At 36.4% G+C, this 22,039-nt stretch overlaps 1 pseudogene; it reads right to left on the bottom strand.

Moving 5' to 3' along the window:
• LOC122218524 overlaps nucleotides 1-16,210 on the bottom strand; it is a 33,250-nt pseudogene extending 17,040 nt beyond the window's left edge.
• Between the last annotated feature and the right edge of the window lie 5,829 nt (nucleotides 16,211-22,039).

Here is a 22,039-nt window from a genome sequence, read left to right as displayed (position 1 = left end):
GAGAGAGAGAGAGAGAGAGAGAGAATGAGTGGGGGATGGGGCAGAGAGAGAGGGAGAGAGAGATTTTCAAACAGGCTCTGTGCTGTGAGCTCAGAGCCCAATGTGGGGCTTGACCACATTCAACCAACTGAGGCACCCCAGTGCCCCAAGATCTATAGGTTTTATTTAATTGATAAATTTTATAGAAAATTTATTATTTGCAAATATTTCCTTTATAAAATATCTATATTTCAAATTTGTTTACTTTTCTATTTATTATCTCCTCTTTATTTGTGTTTCTTTTGCTGCCCTTTTACACATTTCTTAATTTGGAGTCTAGACATTCATATCTATTCCTTGCTTATGTAATTATTGAAACAATGAATTTTACTCTACTGAATATTCCTTACTCCACCAGGATTTGTACACTATCTTCCAATATCTTTCAATGAGATTAGATTTTCTTAGTAGGCAGAAAGCTTGGGATGTGTATATATATATATATATATATCCCCTTTGGAACACAAACTGAGTATTTTGGTTAAAATTTATAGATTCATAAGTCATGGATAACTGGTTGACTCCTAATCAGGTACTCAGAACAACAATAGAACATCAGTGACAAAGGAAATATACATGAATGCATCTCAGAATGGGTCAGAGTGTGAAGATATTTATATCTCTCACAAATGAACACTAGAAGGTATCACTCTATTGGGGATATATTAAACTGTTGGATACAATCCTTCAGATGTTAGTTTTTCTTAGTCATCCCAGTTCTTGCTTAATAGACTCATTCACAAAGTGTTCATTGTGGCAGAGATGTGACTAAGCATGGATTCAAAAACATGAAATTATTTCACCAAGTCTATTTAGCTACAGTCACTACTGAGAAGATTAGATGCTGATACCAAAAGCCAATGTCGAGCCCTAAAATGGCCTAATACCCTGGGAGATCTGCAGGCAAGTAGCAGATTTATTAAAGTCTATACTTTTCATTGTGAGGTAGTGGGGCACAATTTCTCCCTGTAAGAATAGATACATATTCCAGGTATAGATTTGTTTTCCTTGCCCAGAACCATTATATAAGTACTTGTAGAATGTCCGTTGTATGGTCAATATCACTTCTGTACACAGGAATAATTCACAAATCCTACACTCTAAAATAAACCCCATGAAATCACAGGCAATATTTAGTTCTATCACCCAGAATTGGTTAGCTCCCTAAAACTGTTGTATGAGTTAGCAAAGAGTAAATCATGGAAATATCATTTTGTGAGGTAGGGATGCATTTCTATAGCAGGCAATATAAATCTGAAACCAGCAGCCAATATACAAGGCTTTGCCTTCATAACCAGTCATAAAGAGTTCAGGACCTAAGTTAAGTTGAGAAAGATACCTCTCATGATTGCATGTAATAGAAGAAATTTTTACTTCTCTTCCCCGTGATCCCAGGTTCAGTGTTTACGGAGATCATAGAGCCCAAGAGAGGAATGCTTCCATGAGGAAACACAGCTATACTTTCACAAATATGAAAGCTGAAACTACCCTTTGTTATATTGGGCTCTTAATGGTACTAAACCAATAAACAATGGAAGAAAGCACTACAGTGGCTAATGTGATATATTCTGCTGGTCAAGGGGATATTTGGTTGTTGCTACTCAATAGGTTCAAGGAGGTCTATGTTTAGACCCTAAGGAATTCACTGGGGCATATTTTAGTACCCCCTGTATAATCGTTTTCAATAGTGGAAACAGCTTTCCAAGGATTCAGATCCTGAAGGAAGAAAGCATTTCTTTTTTTGTTACCAAGAAAACTTTCTAGCTGAGGTTTTGACTCAGAATAAGGGGAATATGCACTGAGTAATATATAATCCAGGAATAAACCCCTATTTATACAGTCAATTAATTTTTGAATAAGAGCCAAAAACATAAAATGAAAAATAGTAGCCTATTAAAGAAATAGTGTTGGATCAAATGGATAGCCACATACAAAAGCATGAAACTCGACCAGTATCTTACATCATACACAAAAAGAAATTCAATTATAGGTTACAGACTTGAATGTAAGACCTGGAACCATAAAACTCCTAGAAGATAGCAGGTACGCTCTGGGAAATTGCTCTTGGCAGTTTTTTGGATGACACAAAACTAAGGTAACAAAAGAAAGAATGAGGAAGCGGGACTACATCAAACTATAAAGTTTCTGCACAGCACAGGAAACCGTCAAAAAATTGAAAAGGCAACTTATGGAATGGGAGAAAATGTTGTAAACAATATATCTGACACAGAGTTAATATTCACTATATGAAATGAATTCAAACAACTTCATAGCAAAAAACAAAATGAAAAAAATTTTTGATAAAAAAAAAATGGTCAAAGGACATGAATAGACACTTTCTAAAGAAGACATACAAATGGCCAGCAGGTACATGAAAAGATGCTCAACATCGCTCATCATCAGGGAGATGCAAATCACAACCACAATGAGACGCCATGACATACATGTTAGAATGGCTATTATAAAAAAGACAAGAGATATTATGTCTTTGAAAAGATGTGGAGTCCCTGCACACTGCTAGTGAGAATGTAAATTTGTTTGGCTACTATGGAAAACAGTATTGAGATTACTAAAAAAAAAAAAAAAAAATTAAAAATTGAACTACCGTATGATCCGTTAATCAATCTTCTTGGTATGTATTACACGAAAATATAAACAGGTTATTGAAGAGATTTTCATTCCCATATTTATTGCACCCTTTTTCACACTAGCCAAGATATGGAAACAAACTAAGTGAAATGTGCTAAGGAATGACTAATACTGCATTTATATGTGGAATCTGAGAAAAAAAAAAAAAAAGAAGTCAAACTTAGAGAAACAGAGAGTAGAAAAGTGGTTGCTAGGGGTTGTGGGGTAAGGGAAATAGGGAGAGGTTAATCAAAGTGTATAAATCTTCAGTTATAAGATAAATGAGGACCTAATGTATAACATACATTATAGTTGATGGTGTGACTACAGTTGATGTACTATTGAAATTTGTTAAGGGATTAGAACTTGAATATTGTCACCAATATATATAGATAGATAGATATAGATAGAGATAAATATATAGATATAGTGCTGGATGTGTTGATTAACTAGGTATGTGAAATCTTTTCACAAAGTATACATATATAAAATTGTCATGATATATGCCTTGATTAAATCCTGTAATTTTGTCAATTATACCTCAGTAAAGCTGAAAAATAACCTATATTTCTCTCTAAAAATACATGTATATGACCTTAGAGCATATATGCCTGTAGAATACATTTTGTGTATGTATATATATTATATAGATAGATATACAAGTATATATGTGTATACATGTGTATATATATTACATATATATACACATATATATGTGTATACATGTGTATATATATTACATATATATACACATATATATGTGTATACATGTGTATATACAATATATATAGCATATATATTATATTTAGCATATATATGTATATATACATGTATATAAAGAAATCTATGGTTATCAATTTAGTCTCCATGATTACATAGGGAAGTGACAATTAGAGCTATGCTTTATGTTAAATGTTTGCCCCACCATTCCCTATTGACCAATGGGGAAGGGGGAGGGTTCACCTCTAGGATAACAGGGTGAAGGAGATCAGAGAGGCCAATGTATTTATTTCTCTAGGCTTCATCTGCTGTAGCCTTGACTCATAAAATGATAAATTCTTAATTTTAAGGTAATCAATATATACTACTATAATATACAATGTCTAACAAGTCAATGATTTAACAAATAAAATATTTTAAATAGAAGAAAGATACAGAATATATTATATAAATTAATGTCATGTTAGGCAAGTACTAAACTTTATATGAAATTTTGTTATTCTGATTTTAGTCATATTACTTAATAATGGGTCTCCCTATTTCACATTACATTAAGATTGTATGGTACTTGTGAACAGTAAGACAGGTCTTTGAGCATCTCAATGTACTAATTTACCGTATGACTCAACATTACTGAAAAACGAAAGACTAATCATTGTTGACCACAGAGTTAAAAAGAACAACTGTTGTTTTTATACACTAAAAGTATTATTTAAGTAAACTAAACTGTTAGGGAGAATAGTAGCATTCTCTAATGGCAAACTTAAAATTGAATTCCTGATATTTACTATACCCTACTGCTGGGTTAATATTTTTTAAGCTACTCATGAGAAAAAAATGTTAAAGATTTTATTAAAATAAAAAAAAATTATTTATAAAAAAAACCCAGTATATAGCGATTAAATGCCAGGAGCTTTGCTAGATCCTACCCAAGATTATTCAAATCTTCACACAACGAATTTACGGATCAGTGTCTTTGGGGAATCCAGCTCTTGGTTAAAAACCAATGGGTGATTTTTCAGGCTGGAGACTAAGCCAAAGAGGCACACAGCAGGGCATTCCAGTTTCTGAGGGGAGTTGCAGGAAAGGATGAAACCTAGCTGGTCACACTTTTCCAGTATTTGCATTCCTGGTGCATGCACCTTCATGCCTAGTGTCCTTTATTTCAGACTTTAGCCAGAGTTCTTTACAGGTGCGCCTGCTGAGAGCTCTTTATGGGGAGAGAGAGGAAGAAAAACATTGAAGATATTTTTTTGTCATTTGATTCAGTGGCCAGTATTTTCCACTCCTAGCCCTTCTCCCCTGCCTTCTCTCCAATCCCAGCTCCCATAAAACTGCCAGAGGCTTTTCTTTTGTGCTTCTTCAACAGGGACATGACACCCACGTCTGTGCTGATCTACCTGACTCTCCCCTGGAGTACTGTTCTTTGGAAGAAAATAAACAGGGGAGTTAGTGACTTTTCCAGTTTTATCCTCTTGCTTATACCATTGCCGTTAAGCAATTAAAGGCTTAAAACTTCATCATTTTTGGCTTGTTGCATTAACCAACTACTCCAACACCTGGCAACTCAGCCCACACACATACTCTCCCTCTGCTCAACTCGGTCCTAAGATTGTATCGCACCCAATATTGTCAGTAACTACTTCATTTCTCTTAGGCAGATGTTGTAGGATTGAGAGCCTTGTTTTACCACAACTCAAGTGTTTCAACAGGCGCAAAATATCGGAAAACTTATTTTGGAATACACTGACGTGAGAACAACATATAAACCAACATACTGCCAGTCAAATAAACAATGTGCCCTATATCTGGCAGTGTTTGAACTCTTTGAGAGTAAGAAATACGTTATCATATTTTCCAAAGAAATCCATTTCTTTGCCCCAATATTGAGGATATCAAAAGGTCGATAAGTATGCACAGTCCTATTTTTTGAAAGCAATGTTGCTACAATACCCAAGTTGTTTTCCCCCCATTTAGGGAGATCCATCAGATAATTAGAGCTAATTATAAGGGTACCCACACTACAAGCATTACTTTGAATTATTAAGACATTCTTATTCACCTTTTAGTCATTACATAGAATTTTATGAAGAGATAGTAAGGAAAAGATGAGAACAATTTCTATAATTAAGGATTTCATACTAAATTTTAAAGCTTTGCTGTTTTATTCTTATGTCCATTTCTCTGTGTGTGATCCACAGTCAGGTGGATAGTCATTGCAAGACCTCGTCAAGAGTTTCATTAGCTGTAGCATAGAAGAAAGAAGAATACAAAGCACTTCTTCTGTCACAGGTATCAAGTGGCAGCTATAATTCAGAAGGCATCTCTTCAACTATTCTTTTATAATTAAATTTTTGAGTACTTTTAGAAAAGCTTGGAATCTCTACAGCGTAAAACATATATGATCATTACTGGAAATCCCTTCCTATGTTGCCCTGGTCCTGTGAGTATTATGAGAACAATATAAAAATGAGGATATTTCAAATGTACACACCATCATTATTTGATACGTGGCATGGCTGAGGGAGCATAGTGTATATCTAGAGTGTAAAATAATCTTTCAAATGTCTTACTACCTCTTTCTTAGCTGCCCTAAGTCCTTTCTCCACACTCATATTCCAATTCATAATTACTAGCCTTCATAATCGAAAGGGAAGGATCATAAAGAAAAATAAAGGAAAGAGTTCTGACTGGTGGAATTCAGGAGTGTGTTGAAAAATTAGGTAATGGGAGAAGCAATTCTGCATCTCAGCTTGGAGAACAAATAGAAGCAGGCAGTTACCACCTTTTTTTTTTTTTTTTTTTTTTTTTTTTACAAAGACTGACTTGCTGTTCTCAGCTTCAGCTTCCAGAGGTGGTCTTATCTCAAGTTGTCTCTGTCCTCACTTCCTAAATGCTCTAAAGGTATCAGGTACCTGCCAGTAATAATTAGATCCATTTCCGTTTCATAGGACAGAAACTATTCTCAGAATTGCTTAAACAAAATAAAAATAAATTGATCGTTTTTAAATGGGAAGTTAATGGAGGCTTATAAAGCTTCAATCAAGATAGGACCTAAAGGTTAAATGATGGAAGTGACTATATATCAAGTAAGCTGCCCTGTGTCGTGTTGTATATGGCTACTAATGTTTCTAGAGAAATGTAATGTTCTAAGCTAATGATCTTAAGGGAACCTGTGCTTCTTTCCCAATTTACAGAACACCATTTCTACGGAGGGACCTGCTTTATTCACCTAGATCACCTACTTACCATGCATCTCACCCTGTAGCTGTGAGTATGGAGTCGTTGACTGGCCTGATCTAAGTCAGATGTCCTCCTCTATAACGGAGGACTGTGTCAGTCACACAGGACAGCAAACAAAATTAATGAGAGGAGAGCTATGGAAAGATGGCAGGATAATAAGTACCAGGAATCTATGTCCCCACGAGGACAAGGGCACTGTCAGAATCCGTGTGATATAACTATTTTGTAACTCTAGAATCTTTGAAGGCTCTAGTCTTCCAGGAGAAGCCTCCCACAATAAATTTTAGTCTATTTCAGCTCTCACACAGTAGCAGCTACCCAGTCCCCACTCCAAGCTCCATGGAAGGCAGCTGTGTACATGTTCCTAGACAGTCTGCACACATCTCTGAGGAGCCAGAGGTGTGCAAAAAAGATATCTAAATATCAATGATATGCGCTCTGACAGCTGATTGCTCCTTCTGATCATCGAGGCACAAATAGGGGTGTGGCCACTGTTGTACATCCTCCCATCTTTACAAGCCCTTCCCCCTAGGCTGAGTGACTGCCAGGGGATTTAAAGATCTGGTACTGTTTTGTTTATTTTTTTTTTTTCCTACCTTCATTGTTCTTCTATTTTTCTCCCTTTTGGGAGCCGGACAATAAAGACTAGAACATTAAAAAGCAATAGCTTTTACAGGTAAAATTAGAAAGAAAGTCACCACACATTTCAGGCACAGGCTCACAAAAGACTTTAAAGAGAGTCTGATCTTTGGCACAGAGGCAGCCTACAATAAAAATAAATCAAATAAGCAAAAACCAATCACAACACAACAAAGCAAAACAAAACCAAAAGAAAAAACAAAAACAAAAACAAAAACAAACCACAGCAAACTTTGAGGAAGGGGATAGAATTTGATTTCCAGAGTTACCCCATCATTTAATTCAAATGTTGTTTTTCTTTAATTTTCTAAATATTTATTTATTTTTGAGAGAGAAAGAGAGACAGAGCACAAGTGGGAAGGGACAGAGGGAGAGGGAGACACAGAATCCGAAGCAGGCTTCAGGCTGGCAGTTGTCAACACAGAGCCAGATGTGGGGTTCAAACCCACGAACCATCAGATCATGACCAGAACCAAGGTCAGATGCTTAACCACTGAGCCACCCAGGTGCTCCTCAAATGTCATTTTGAACAAAAATAATCAAAAGGCATAAAAAGAAACAGCAAGGTATGATCAATTCCACCCATATAGAGTGAAATAAAAGCCCACTGAGAGTAAGTCAAAGCTGTATAAAGAAATAAGGAACGATCTCAATAAAGGTAAATACATGGGCAATCATGAAAGCTGATGCGTTAGAGTTCTCCAAAGAAACAGAAATAATAGAATAGACATATACAGATATATAGATACAGATAGATAATAGATATAGGTATATAAAGAGATATTTATTAAAGGAATAATTTTGTGTTGTTATTAGAGGACAAGAAATTCCACAATCTACCATCTGAAATTGGAGAACCAGGAAAGCCAGTGGTATAATTCAGTATGAATCCAAAGACATGAGAACCAGGGGCCCCTGGTATAGTCCCAGAGTCCAAAGGCATGGGAATTTTAAATTCCAATGTCCAAGGTCAGGAGAAGATGGATGTACCTGCTCAAAAAGAGAAAGTATTCACCCTTCCTTCAACTTTTTATTCCATTAAGCCCCCCTACAGATTGGATAATACTTACCCATATTGGTAAGGATAGATCTCTCTAGTCAATCTACTGAATCAAATGTTAATTTCTTTCACTAACATCTTCACAGACCACTGGGCATCAATTAGGCCAGTCAAGTTGATACATGAAAGTAACAATCATAGCTTATACTATTGTACCAATGGTTTTGCTTTCTACATGATTTAAGAGACTAAAACATATAAAAACCAATTTTTGGTCTAAGAGCTAATATCATGTAACTTTGGTTTGTAACTCTACTTTTGTTTTCTATATAATTTAAGAGATTGATGTATTTAAAATGATTGTTTATATTTTGGGGCACACAATGTATAAAGATGTAATTTTGTGACATCAACAACTAAAAGGGGGAGGGATAGAGATATAAAGGAACAAAGTTTTTGTATATTATTGAAGTTGAGCTGGTATAAATTCAAGTTAGATTGTTATAACTTTACAATGTTAAATGTAATTTCCCATGTTAATCACAAAAAAAAAAAAAAGCTATGGAATATACAGAGAAGGAAATGAGAAAGGTATTTAAACATCTTAGTACAAAAAATTACTACACATAAAATAAGACCATAATGCAGGAAATGAGGGACAAAGGCTATACGTCATTGGCAAACAAAGAGCAAAATGACAGAAGTCCCTTCTTATTGGTAATTACATTAAATGTAAGCAGACTGAACTCTCTACTCAAAAACCAGAATTGGCAGAATGGATATAGAAATGATCCTACTCTATGCTATCTACAAGAGACTCACTTTAGATCCAAAGGCACAAATAGATTGAAAGTAAAAGGATGTAGGACACCTAGGTGGCTCAGTCGGTTAAGCGTCTATTGATTCTAACTCATGTCATGATCCCAGGATCAAGGGATTGAGCCCGCATCTGGCTCCTTGCTGAGCATGGGGCCTGCTTGGGATTTTCCTTCTCCTTCTCTCTTTACACCTACCCAGCTCACACCACTTTCTCTCTCTCCCACCCTCTCTCTCTCTTAGCCTCTCTCCCTCAAAATAAATGGATAAATAAACATTAAAAAAAAAAAAACAGCAAAAGTGAAAGGATGAAAAATGTGTTCCATGCAAATAGTAACCAAGAGATAACAGGGGTGGCTATACTAATATCAGGCAAAATAGACTGGAAATCTAAAAAGTTTAAAAGACATAAAAAAGGATAATATATGTTTCAATAGAGCAAGAATATATAACAACTTTAAATGTTTACATACCATCAAAATATATGATGCAAAAAACTGACAGAGTTGAAGGAAGAAATACACAATCCTACAATAATAGTTGTAAATATCAATACTCCACTCTTGACAGTAGGTATAGAACCAGCAGATTGAGGATACATAAGGAAACTGAGGACTTAACACAATAAACCAACTAGATCTAAAAGACATACACAAAACACTACACCCAAAGACAGCAGCAAGTACATCCTTCTCAAGGGCATATGAAACATTTTCCAGGATGGAGCAAAGATAGTGGTCCACAAATCAAATCCCAAGATTATATTTATATTTATATTTATATTTATATTTACTTATACATATACTTATACTTAATCGATATTATTTATATTTATATATCATACAAACTGTCTTTTCTAACCTCAGTGTATGAAGTTGGAAAGCAATAATTAACAGCAGGAAAACTGGAAAACTCAAAATTTTGTGGAATTTAAATAACACACTCTTAAATAAGCAATGGATCACAGCAAACATCACAGGAAAAGTTAGAAAATACAGATAAATGAAAATGAAAACATAACCTACCAAACCTGATAGAAGAACAAAAGCAGAGCTAAGGAAGAAATTTATAGCTCTAAATACTTATGTTAAAAAGAAAGATCTCAAATCAGCAACTGAGCTTTAAATATTAAGGAACTAGAAAAACAAAATAAAAGGCAACAAAATAGAGAATATAAAATTAATAGAGATATCCAATGAAACCAAAAGTTAGATTTTTGAAAAGTTTGTCAAAATTGCACTTTTACTTAGGTGGAATTAAAAAAAAAGAGAGAGAGAGAAAGATTTAAATTAGATTGTAATTAGAAATCACATCAAGAATGAAATATGGGGCATTACCATTGATTATACAGAAATAATAATAATAATAAAAAGATGATTGCAAAGTACTAGGAACAACTAACTGTATGCCAATGCTATAAACTGAATGTTTGTGTACCTTCCTAAAGTCACATGTGAAATACTAAGTTAGGAAATTCAAGAAGCAACTGGGTCATGACTTTGGAGCCCTCGTAAATGGAATTAGTGCCTTTATAAAAGAAACACCAGGGAGTTCTCTGACCCCTTCCACCATGTGTAGACGTAGCAAAGACGTGGCTCTCTGTGAACCAGGAAGTGGGTTCTCACCAGATACTGAATTTGCTAGTGACTTGACCTTGGTCTTCCCAGCCTCCAGAATTGTGAGAAATCGATGTTTGCTCTTTAAGTAACCGATCCTAGCAGCCAGAATGGACTGACAGCAACAAATGGAATAATCTAGATAAAATGAACCAATTTCTACGAACTTGAAACCTATCAAGTCTAAATCATTAAGAAAATATGAACAGACTTATAACTACTAATTCATTCAATATGAATAAAAATTAGTCCAACAAAGAGAAGTCCTAGACCTGCCTTCACTGATGTCTTCAACCAAACATTTAAAGAAGAACCAACAACAGTATTCTCAAGGGAACACTCACTAACTCATTCTATGAGGCCAGCATTACCCCGATGAAGCTAAACAAAGACACTATAAAATCAATATTCCTAATAAACACTGATGCAAAAATATTCAACAAAATAACAGCAAACTAAATTCAGCAGCATATTAAAATGATTATACACCATGAACAAGTGGGATTTATTCCTGCAATGCAAGATTGTTTCAACATATGAAAATAGATAATGTAATATACCATGTTAACAAGATGAGGGAAAAAATGCATGATCATTTCAACTGATGCAGAGACAAAATTTAAAAACTTCAACACCACAGGCGCCTGGGTAGCTCTGCTGGTTAAGAGTCCAACCTTGGCTCAAGTCATGATCTCACTGTTTCCTGTTCCCAAGTTCAAGCCTGGCATCAGGCTGGGTACTGACAGGTCAGTGCCTGGAGCCTATTTCAGATTCTGTGTCTCCCTCTCTGACTCTGCCCCTCCCCCATTCATGCTCTGTCTCTCTCTTCTTCTCAAAAAGAAACATTAAAAAATAAAAAGTTCAACACCTTTTCATATGAAAACACTCAAAAAAGTAAGCATTGAAAAAAACTATCTCAACATAATAAAACTCAGAATGAATATCATATTCAGTGGCAAAAGACTGAAAGCTTTTCTTCCGTAATCAGTAACAAAGCAAGTATGCTGGCTTTCACCACTTCAATTCAACACAGTATTTGAAGTTCTACTCAGAGGAATAAGGCAAGAAAAACAGGAGTCATTTAAATTGGAAAGAAGTAAAATTATCTCTGTTCATCACTGATTTGATCTTATGAAATCAAAACCCATAGAAAACCCTGAAGATTCTACAAAAACAAAAACAAAACTGTAGAACTAATAAATAAATTCAACAAAACATCAGGATACAAAATCAACACTCAAAAAACCGTTGCGCTTATGGGCGTCTGGGTGGCTTGGTTGGTTAAGCATCCAACTTTGGTTCAGGTCATGACCTCACACTTCGAGAGTTTGAGCCCTGTGTCAGGCTCTGTGCTGACAGCTCAGAGCCTGGAGTCTGCTTCAAATTCTGTGTCTCCCTCTCTCTCTCTGCCCCTCCCCTGCTCTCACTCTGTCTCTGTCTCTCAGACATATTAAAAAAACAAAAACAAAAACAAAACCGCAAGTGTTTTATTTCTATATACTAACAACGAGCAATCTGAAAAGGAAATTATAAAAACAATTCCATTTGCCATGCCATCAAAAATAATAAAATGCTTTTAAAAAAGGAATTAACCAAAGAAATGAAAGACTTGTTTGATGAGAACTACAAAGCATTACTGAAAGAAATTAAATAAGACATAAATAAATAGAAACACATCTCATGTTTATGGATTGGAAGACTTAATATTGTTCATATCATATATCAATGATACTCAAAGTAGTCTACAAATTCAATGCAATCACTAACAAAATCCCAATGACATTTTTTACATAAGTAGAGAGCCCTTTGTAAAAGTCATATGGAATTGCACAGTAACCTGAGTAACCAACACATCTTGAAAAAAGGAGAAAAAAGCTGGAGGATTCACACTTTCTGAATTAAAAACTTACCACAAAACTATAATAACCAAAACAGTGTGGTACTGGCATAAAGGCAGGCATTGACACCAATGGAATACGATAGAGAAGCCCAAACATAAATCCTCTCATACAACCTCAAATGATTTTGACAAGGATGCCAAGGCCATTCAATGGAGAAAGGATAGTTTTTTCAACAAATAGTGCTGGAAAAACTGGGTACCTACATACAAAAGAATGAATTTGGACCCTTAACCTAATACCATATACAAAAAAATTAACTCAGAGTGAATTATAAACCTAAATGTAAGATTTATACAACTATAAAACTCTTAGAAGAAAACGTAGGACAAAATCTTTACAATACTGAGCGTAGCAACAATTTTGGGATATGATACAAAGGTTTAGGCATGAAAAAGAAAAAGTATAGATAACCTGAACTTCATGAAAATTAAAAACAAATTATGCATCATAAAGACAAAATCAACAGAGTAAAATGGCCACCCACTGAAAGGGGGGAAGTATTTCAAAACATGTAAAGGATTAATATCCAGAATACGTAGAGAACTCTCAAAACTCAAAAATAAAACAACAATAACAACAACAACAAAACCCTCCAAACAACCTGATTCAAAATTGAGCAAAGGACTCGAATAAACATTTCTCCAAAGAAAATATACAAATGACCAAAAAAACACATAAAAGATGCTCAAGCTCACTAATCCTTTGAGAAATGCTAATTAAAACTCGAAGTGTTCATTTATTTTGCAGAGAGAGAGAGATGAGCAGAGGAAGGACAGAGATAGAGGGAGACACAGAATCCAAAGCAGGGTCCAGGCTCTGAGCTGTCAGCACAGAGTCCAATGCAGGGCTCAAACTCACAAACAGTGAGATCATGACCTGAGTCGAAGTTGGACTGTTAAACAACTGAGCCACCCAGGCACCCCTCAACCTTTTCATGTAATAAAGTGATTTTATGAAGGGATACTAACAAAATAAAATTGAGAGCAACTTTCTTCCTAAGAGGTGAAAAGTATGTCCAATATCATTCCTACCAAGACAATGATTCAAAGCAAGGACTCTGGCAGGAGACTAGCTGGCTTCAAACTCAGCATTTCCTTTCCTAGCTGTATAATACAGTCAGATTACTTCACCTATTGGAGCTTCAGTTTCCTCCTCTGCAAAATTTGGGTTAGGAAAACAACCTAGTTCGTAGGCTTTGAGAACATTAGATGAGTCAACACACGTTCGGTCTTCTATTAGTGGGCACCACTGAGCAAACAAATTTAGCTGCTCAATTCAATAAACAATTAGGGAGTTTTATTTGCTACATCATCTTGGTATGTAACTTGGTGAATTAAGGCCAAAGAACAATCCGATAGGCTCTGCAATTCAGTTTTCAGATCTCTGTTAGCTTTTCTTGAATCTTATCCAGAAAATAGGGGCCCTTTTATGTGTTTGGGTAAATCCACAAACTCCCTCAAATTTCAACAAATATATTCTATATAATGGCGTTTTTATGTATTTTTATAGGAAAAAAATTCATATCCCAAACAACCTGTAAGCAATGATCTGCTTCTTCATTTCATTCAACCCTGTAATTGGCTAAACTGAAACTATTATGTTCGAAGTACGATGTTATAGTGGTTACAAGCACTTTTATTAGCATCGTTTTTCTGAAAAATCCTTCACCTCCTCTAAACATTTACAAGAGAGAAGTAATTATGCTTATTTTTTCATATTTCTGGAAATTATCAATTTCACATTGCAAAAAACAGTTGATCTGAGATACCAAAAACTTAATCCATTCCTGAAGGTAATTAGACATTTCTGAAGCATATGCTAGCACATTTATACCAATACATTTCTATGCAGCAGTGATTTGTTGCCCACAGCTTGAGTGAGTTACTAGATTTTCAAAATTTGCCAAACCTCTGCTCTTTAGGGAATATTTGGCTCAATATACATTTTGGACTAAGGTGGCTTGCCTTTTAAAATTTCATTTCCTGACCTTAATATGTTGATTTTAGGATGTGGTAGACAGTAAGGAAAGGCAAGCTGTCACAATTAATAGAAGACTATGCCTTTGAAATTCCAGTTCTACTCTGTGGATTTTATATCTTGTCTTTTATGTCTTTAAATGAGTCAACTTATAAAAAAATAAATAAATATACTGATTCACACGTAGTATGCATTAATTGGTTTCACTATTTTAATATTCGTCGACCTGAACAAAAGTCTATTTAACTGAGCATCAAAACTCAGCCACAGGATAATACTGAGGTTGAATTTCTGTATTAGAAGTAGATTTTCTCTTTAAAATGTCAGACCCTACAGTTGTGTGTTTTAGTTTGACTCTATTTCTTTCTCTTTTTATACTATGATCTCTGACATTTTCCGGGACTCATTGTTCATAAAACTTCTGGAATACACTGTATGTGGTGTTGAAAAGTAAAGGCAGAATATTCCATTTCAAAGCGGGTGGTAGTTTAAATTTATTGCTATGTATATTCAAGACATTGTCATATGTCTTTCAATGTAAAAACAAACAAACAAACAAAAAAACTGGAGAGACATTTATTATAGGGGAATGAGGCCTGTGAGGGGAATGGAGGGAAGTGAGAAAGATGTTGGGGAAAAGGGTCAGTCACTCTTTTTTGTATATTGTCAATAACAGAAAGAGATATTGCATCAAATAAAGACTGAAACAATTATCATAAGTGGCAGAAATTCAGAATGCTCAAAAATAAGGGGAGGGGGAACGTAGGAAAAAGTAGGAAATAAGAAAATCTTCTAGTAGCAAAGCTTGGAAAAACTGGATACGGTATTCCCTAAGCCTAGTAACAAATTTTTCCAAGAGTTTGCCTGCTGGGAATTCTCTTTTTCTTACAATGTCCTTTAAGCAGGGGTTGTTTTCTTTGTTACTTAGCCTGCACTTCATCAGAATTGCATTCCTCTTAAAATTCAAAGAGATATTCAACAATCTAAATATGTCTATGCCATATCTGTAAACCAGATAGCATCATCCCCTTGCTCTTAACCTGCCAGTGGCTTCTTCATGACATTTTCCAGAACATCCAGACTTCTTAGCATCCCCTTTAGCTGTCTAGTCTAAACAACCTCTCCTCACATACTCTTTTCAAATGATAATGACTGTTTTGCTGTTCTCAGAACATTCTAAACTCTTCCATCAATTTTCCTGTTCAAGATTTTTACATCTGCATCTTCTTTTGCTGAGAACACATCCCCTCACATCGTCACATGGTTTATGTATATCTTTGCTCAAATGGCATGTTCTGAGAAAATCTTTCCTTTATGCTGCCTAAACCACAACTATCCCTGCTCCACACCAATCACAAAGTGAAAATTAACCACATTTTATTTTCCTTCACATATCTCCGCATAAAATATTGTATATTAAATATATATTTATATACTTTGTTATCGCCTGTTTCTATCCTCCCACCAAACGCGTGTTCCATGAGGAACGGGACACCATTTACTGAGGAAACACAAATAATCTATCATCAAATCCTACCAATTTGGTAGTTTCAAATAATCACCTGCAGTAACTGCCTCCATTTTTCTCCAGTGAAGTGTCTCAGAGGTTCTGGCCGGTTGCAGGGGGCCATAACTACAGAGAGCTGCGAATTCTCCCCAGAATAACTGACTTTATTTCAAATAGAATGTGGGAAATTTCAAGACTATGGGCACTCTTCAAAACAATAGAGATTACTACAGTATTATACAGAGGGGTAAATGTAAAGCTTCTGGCATAATATGAGTGATCAATAAACAGTTACAATGAAAACAACAACAACAACAAAAACCAATCGAGATTCTGGTGGTAAACGATTAAGGTGAGGCTGGTAATACCATGAGAACAACAAACTAAACCATAAGCCTGCTAATTTATCAGAGACAACCAGGAAAACAGACAGCTAAGAGAAGCCCACGTGGGGTGAGGAAAAAACCTCAAAGGCCGACCTCAAAAATTACTGCAAAGGGGCCCAAATTTACCTAAATGGGATAGAACATTCTGTACCTCATGGAATTGTCAAAAACAATAGAGCAATCATGCAGCAATTAATGAAGCATTTCAGCTGAGTGTGATACCAACAGAGGCAAAGAGCTTAACAGAAAGATAAGAAAAAGTACAGCAGGCCAAGAAGAGCCAAGCAAAAATCAATGTCCTTTCAGTGTGACTGGGCTCATGCCCAAGGAGGTGATGTCTAAGGAACAGTGTCAGAGCTTTAATACGACAGAAGTCGACTTCACTGCAATAGTTCAGCCCAGTTATTCAACAAATAAGCAAGCAAACGACAACAAGACCAGGGGGAAATCATCCAAATATGTTGGTCTGTATTATCTAAAATATGTACTTTTAAGGAAGAAAAGTTATAAGGCATGTAACGAAACAGGAAAGCATAACCCACAGATGGGGGAAAAAACAAAAAGCAAAAACTGCCTGAGAGTCCACCAGAATGTCAGATTTAAAAAAGGCATCAAAGGGGGCCATTTAGAAAATGAGGAGTAACATTAGTAAGATGTTAGGTACAGTAATTGATGCAAGCATCCTCCCCCAACTCTGGACCCCCCAGCTCAAAATTAGAGTGCTATCCATGAACAAAACTAGCCCTGGGAGGGCTTGAGTCCAATTAAGAACCTACAGCAACAGTGGAGATAAAAAAAGGGGGAGCTCGGGGTGCAGAATAATGACACAGTAAGAGTCACGGGAAAGCTCAGGTTAGCAGGGAAGTCTAGAGACAGCTAGGAGGACAGAAGGGTTAGGGTTAGCAGCAACCACACAGTGGGTGTCATCATGGTTCCCGGGAGCCTAACTGTATGGAAGACTCTGGAAGCCTTTGCAGCTGAGGATGTCCACAGTCCACAGGAGAGCTGCAACTCTCACCACAACTGTCACAGCGGAGGACGCCATAGTGTTTCCTGGCACAGACCGCAGGAGCCTGCTCTGCAAAGAAAACTGGCAGCTTTTGCCACTGTGGGAACCAACAGCCATCCCCACTGCACAGCCTTTGGAGAGGGAGATGCTGCCATACCTGCACTGTCCCAGAAGGAGCTACAGGTTGAGCCACTCTGGGACACTGGCTGAGAGCTCCCTCTGGCACTCCAAACACCCCCAGCCGGAAGCCATGACTGACTTGTATGCACCTGGACTTCAGATCCCAGGTCTGAGGCCACTCTGCACGTGCCCCAGACCCTAGCCCCACCTGAGTCTCAGATGACGGAGCCCTGCCTGTGGAGGAGCCACTGCGTTGGACACCAGATCCACTGTTGATCCATGTGTACCTGTGCTCCAGGTCCGGGCTTTATGACGTGCCAGTGTCAGTCAATGCCTGAAGCCCAAAAGTCATCCCTGATGACGGCCAGTGCCACAGACCCAGAGTTGTTCTTACTGCACAGGGGCCCACATTCCAGGCTCTGGCTCCATGGCTGCTCTAGCGATAATCACCCATCAGATTTCTGTTCCGCCGTCACTGTGGGGTGCCTACAAGCTGGATGTGGTGGTCACAGGGATCCCTTTGGCCATGCTATCCTCCGTGAGAGAAAAAGAGGTCAAGTGGTCTCTGGTAGCCCATGACACCAAGACCCCAAGGGCACTCACCAGACACCGCAGCCTTTGCCCCTGGGGATCTCTACTCTCTTCGCCAACACTGACCTCTCAGCTGCCAAAAATGCTCGTAGACTACACAGCTGGTCCTTCCGGAAGCTGAAACTGCCACACCCCAACCCACGGGCACCCTCATGCTCAGCTGCAGGTCAAGTCTATCTCCATCAGTATCAGTCTCTAAAGTCTGGACAAGCTGACTGCTCCATCAAATGCATAGCATTAATGCTAGGGTTCCCAAGAAGAAGAGATCAAATATTGAAATTGCCAAAATCAGGAATAAAAAAGGGTGCCTTGTTACCAATCTTAAGGGAGAAAAAATAATTTAAGGGAATACTATTAATGACTCTATTCCCAAATTATGTAACTTAGACAACATGGACATGTTCCTAGAAAGATGTGAGATACCAAAAATTACTCAAGAAGAAATAGAATGTCTGAGTAGACTCAGAACAATCAAAGAGATGGAATAATTAATGAAAATTTTCCCACAAAGGAAAGCTCAAGCAAGCCCAGGAGACTTTGCTCATGGATTCTACCAAACATTTAAAGAAGAATTAATACCACCTCTCCCACCCAACCTCTTTTAAAAAGTAAATAAAAGAAACATTTTCTTACTCATCCTGTATTATTCTGATACCAACACCACACAAAGACATCACAAAAAAATAACACTAAAGAACAATAGTTGTTATTAATATAGATGCAAAATGCTCTGCAACACACTAGTAAGGCAAATCCAGCAGTTTAAAAGTGTTGTTACACATCAAGGCTAAAAAGGATTTATTCCAGGAGTGTCAGGTTGGTTTAAAATCTGAGTATCAGTTAATATAATACACCACATCAATAGATAAAAGATAAAGCTGTCCAGTCATCAAATAAGGCACCGAAAAAACATAAAACACATCTAACACCCTTTCATGGTAAAGACACTGAGCAAGCTGGGAATAGAAGGAAATTTCCCCAACTGATAAAGGACATCTACAAAAAGTCTACAGCTAACATATTTAATGATAAAGATTGAATTATTTCCTATTATAAGCAGAAACAAGACAAGAATGTATATTCCAGTTACTTTCATTCAACATTTTACTGGAGGTTCTAGCCAGAGAAATTAGACAAGAAAAAAAAAAAATTTAAAGGCAACCAGATTGGAAAGGAAGAGGTAAAACTATCTCTATTTGCAGATGACATGATTTATATATAGAAAATTTGAATGAGACCACTTACAGTTATTAGAACTAATGAACTAGTTCTGTAAGATGACAGATCACAAGATAAACAGAAAACGTGGAATTTTATTTTCACACTAGAAATGAAAATCTAAAACTTAAATTAAAAGAACAATTCCATTTTCTATGGCATCAAAAAGAATAAACCCCTTAGGAACATGTTTAATGAAAGAAATGCAAAACTTATATTCTGAAATTTATAAAATGTTGTTGAAAGAAAGTAAAGATCTAAAGAAATGGAGAGATACCCCATGTTCATGGATCAGAAGACTTATGACATTAAGAAGACAATATTTCCCAAATTGATCTTTAAAGTTAAACCAATCCATATAAAGATATCTCTTGGATTCTTTGCAAACATGAAAAGCTAATCCTTAAATTAATATAGAAATTATTGGGCCACAAATTTGCCAAAGCAATTTTGTAAAAAAGAACAAAATTAGGATACTTTTAACTTCCCAGCTTCAAAATTCACTCCACGCTACAATAAAAGAAGTGTGATATCAGTTCAAGTAGAGTCATATGGATTAGTAGAATAAAACTGATTATCCAGAAGTAAATTTCTGTATTTATGGTTAATTGACTTTTGACAATGGTGGCAAGACAATTACACGAGGGAGGGAGGGGGGTTAATAGCTTTTCCAACAGATGATGCCAGGACAACTGGATATCCACATTAAATAAATATCCACATTAAATCGTTAATTAAATCCAGGAAACTGGATGTCTTTCCCATACCATATTCAAAATCTAAATAAAAATGAGTCATAGTCCTGGAGCACCTGGGAGGCTCAGTCGGTTAAGTGTCCAACTTCAGCTCAGGTCATGATCTCATAGTTCGTGAGTTCAAGCCCCGCGTCAGGCTCTGTGCTGACAGCTCAGAGCCTGGAGCCTGCTTCAGATTCTGTGTCTCCCTCTCTCTCTGCCCGTCCCTTGCTCACGCTGTGTCTCTGTCTCTCTCTCTGTCTCAAAAAATAAATAAAACATTTAAAAAATGTTTTAAATGAGCTTAAGCTATAAAACTACTTGAAGAAAACATAGGTACATTTTTCTGGCCTTGGGTTAGGCAATAATTTCATAAATATAATACCAAAAGCACAAGTTACAAAAGAAAAGTAATTGCAATTCAAAACATACTATCAAAAAAAGTTAAAAGTCAACTCACAGAATGGGATAAAATATTTACAACTCATATATCTGATAAGGGGATTATATTTGAGATATAGAACAACACTTAAAATTCAATAATAAAAAGGCAAAGAACCCCCCCACTGCCCGCAAAATTGAGCAAATCATCTGAATAAATATTTCTTCAAAAACAATATACAAGTGAACAATAAACATATTTGAAGATGGCCAACATTGTTAGTCAATATGGGAGTGTATATCATGAACGCAGTGAACTCCCACCTCACACTCCCTGGGATGGCTATAATAAAAACAGAACAAAACCAGGGCACCTGGGTGGCTCAGATGGTTAGGCATCCATCCTACTTGGGCTCAGGTTGTGATCTCACTGTATGTGATTTCGAGCCCCACATTGGGATCTCTGCTGACAGCTCAGAGCCTGGAGCCTGCTTCAGATTCTGTGTGTGTGTCTCTCTTTTCCCCCTCCCCCGCTCACACTCTGTCTCTCTCTCTCAAAAATAAAGATCAAAAAAAAAAAAAAAAAAGAAAAAAAGAAAGAAAACCAAAAAACCCCAACTATTTATTTACACATGTTTGTGAGTTTATGGAGAATTTGGAACCCTTATATACTGCTGCACATAAAACAGAGTTACTCCCTTGGAAAGTAGTGTGGCATTCCCTGCAAAGCTTAAAAATATAGTTACTATATGTCCCAGCAATTCTATCCTAAATATATACCCAAGAGTAATGATGACTTAAATCCACATAATAACTCCTACATTAATATTTATAACATTATTCATATAGCTCCAAAGTAGAATACACTTATATATCTATTAACTGATGAATTGATTAACAACATGTGGTATGTTTGATACAATTGAATATTATTTAGCTATATAAAGCAATGAAGTACTGATACATTTACAACATTAGTAAACTTTGGAAACATTAAGTGAAAGAAGCCAGCCACAAAACACCACATATTATAGAATTCATTTTACAGTAAGTATCCAGAATAAGAAAATTCATAGATATAGAGAGTAGAATAGTGATTACTTATGCCTTGGGGAGGTGGCAGTAAATGAGGAGTAACTTAACGGATACGTGTTTTCTTTATGGAGCAATGAACATGGTCTAAAATTGTAATGACAATGAAAAAGCAATTAAAGATGATCTATTTTAAATGGATGGATTGTATGGCATGTGAATTATATCTCTTTACAGCTAAGTTTCTTCATTTATTTTGAGAGAGAAAGAGAGGGAGAAAGAGAGCAGAGAGAGGAGAGAGAGAGAGAATCCCAAGCAGGCTCTACACTTTCAGCACAGATCCCAACGTGGGGCTCAATCCCATGAACTGCAAGATCATGACCTGAGCTGAAATCAAGAGTCTGGTGCTTGACCAACTGAGCCACCCAGGAACCCCAAGGGCAATTCTTATTTTTACAACCATGTATGTTTGATTACCTCCG

This window comes from Panthera leo, chromosome B1, assembly GCF_018350215.1.
Source record: "Panthera leo isolate Ple1 chromosome B1, P.leo_Ple1_pat1.1, whole genome shotgun sequence".
In the NCBI taxonomy this organism is placed as follows: domain Eukaryota; kingdom Metazoa; phylum Chordata; class Mammalia; order Carnivora; family Felidae; genus Panthera; species Panthera leo.
This window is presented reverse-complemented; position numbering and strand designations above follow the sequence as displayed.